Genomic DNA, 1,618 nt, shown 5'->3' on the forward strand with positions numbered 1-1,618 from the left:
TAGATTTCTGCGACTGAGTTGGCCTGTGTATTTCTGGCTCCCAAATGAATGAATGCACGGCGTTGTCCCGGCGCCTGTTGACAATGAATTTACTCCCCATGGATTTCCCCGCGGCAGCAGCAGCAGTGGCCGGGCCAGCGGCAGGGGCAGGGGCAGTGGCCAGGACAGCGGCAGGGGCGGTGGCAAGGGCAGGGGAGGGGGGGACAGCAGCAGTGGCCGGGCCAGCGGCAGCGGCCCCGGAGCCGCCCGTGCCCGCGCCCTGTGCCGTCCCGCGGGCCGCCCTCGGGCCGCTCTGCCCTCGCGCTTTCCCTCCTCCCCGCCCGGTGGTTGGGGCGCGGGGCTGAGGCGAGGCCGTGCCGTAGCAACCTGGCGGTCTCCGGGTTCACAGGCGCACTGAGGGCGGGCGGTGCCGCAGCCGGAGGCAGGTGAGGGCCGCCGGGCTGGGGGAGGAGAGGCGGCGGCAGAGGCGGCGGCCCCACGTCCCGCCGCAGGGCAGCGGCGGCGCGGCCTCGGCGCTGGCGGGGGGTGTGCCGCTGAGCCGTGATCCTTCACCCCAGAGGCCTCGGCTTCTCTCCCCCGCCCGTTTCCATGCGGCGTATCCGGGGACGCGGCCGGTTACCTCAGGTGGCCGCTGCGAGGGCGCAGCGCCGGTGAGTGGCATGGCCATGCCTCACCCTGGCCCTTGCTCCGCACCCCCGCTTCAGGCCCTGCTGGGGTTTTGACCCCTCTGACCCATTTGAGAGGGAACCTTATCAGTATGTGTAAATATCTAAAGGGGGGTGCCAAGAGGATGGAGCCAGGCTCTTCTCGGTGCTGCCAACCACTAGGACACGAGGCAACGGGCAGAAACTGAGCATGTGGAAGAACTTCTTTCCTGTGTGTGTGACCGTGCGCTGGAACAGATTGTTCAGAGGGGTTGTGGAGTCTCCCTTCTGGAGATACTCCCGAATTGTCTGGATGCCATCCTGTGCCATATGGTCTAGGACAACCCTGCTTCAGCAGGGAGGCTGACCAGATGACCCACTGTGGTCCCTTCCAACCTTTCCTGTTCTGTGATTCTGTGATTCAATTTCTTCAGTGGGCAGCCGCCCACCTCAGCCCCCGCCCCCCCTTTCACCGGGGATTCAGTGTTTCGGATGGTGTGTGGTGGCTTCTTGTGCTATAGGGAGTGTGGGCTTTCCCGAGGCATTCCCTCCTGTGAGGGGCAGCCAGGTGGAATGGCCTCAGCAAACACTGCCGTCCACACGTGTCTTACAAACTCTGAGCAGGTGCTGGGTGAAAGTTTTTGTGGTTTGTTTGCACTGGCCTGAGTGGAAAGCTTAGAGGTGCCCAGATGAACTCTGGTTCATCATTTGAAAATAACCTGTTTGGATTCAGATCTTGGGCTGAAGGTTATCCCAGCTGTCATTGGTTTTGAACTTGCTGTTTCCAAGACTTGAGGTAAAACTTGCAGTTTCCATTGAAAGTTGCTTTATCTCCTTTCAAATGCTCCTTTTCATACAGAGGCAGTGTTTCATGTCCGGGTGCTGTTCAAGCAGCTGAGCGTGGTGCTGGAGGCTACACCCCTGGGCATCTGGAAAATGTGATGGCACCTGGGATTCATTCTCTGATGCAGGCT

At 61.3% G+C, this 1,618-nt stretch overlaps 1 protein-coding gene across 10 annotated transcripts in view; it reads left to right on the forward strand.

Moving 5' to 3' along the window:
* Nucleotides 1-322: 322 nt before the first annotated feature.
* The window catches only part of VWA3B (von Willebrand factor A domain containing 3B), a 72,770-nt gene continuing 71,474 nt past the window's right edge, over nucleotides 323-1,618 (forward strand). For 8 of the 10 annotated variants that reach the window (XR_001875385.1, XM_017818488.1, XM_017818497.1 and 5 more), the window contains exon 1: nucleotides 323-425. The gene's annotated coding sequence lies outside the window, so the exon portion shown is untranslated. Of the gene's footprint in view, nucleotides 426-531; nucleotides 651-1,618 lie in introns of those variants that run through there. The other 2 variants (XM_017818496.1, XM_017818490.1) reach the window with 2 other exon arrangements.

Source organism: Lepidothrix coronata, unplaced genomic scaffold, assembly GCF_001604755.1.
Source record: "Lepidothrix coronata isolate B3197 unplaced genomic scaffold, Lepidothrix_coronata-1.0 Scaffold68, whole genome shotgun sequence".
In the NCBI taxonomy this organism is placed as follows: Eukaryota; Metazoa; Chordata; class Aves; order Passeriformes; family Pipridae; genus Lepidothrix; species Lepidothrix coronata.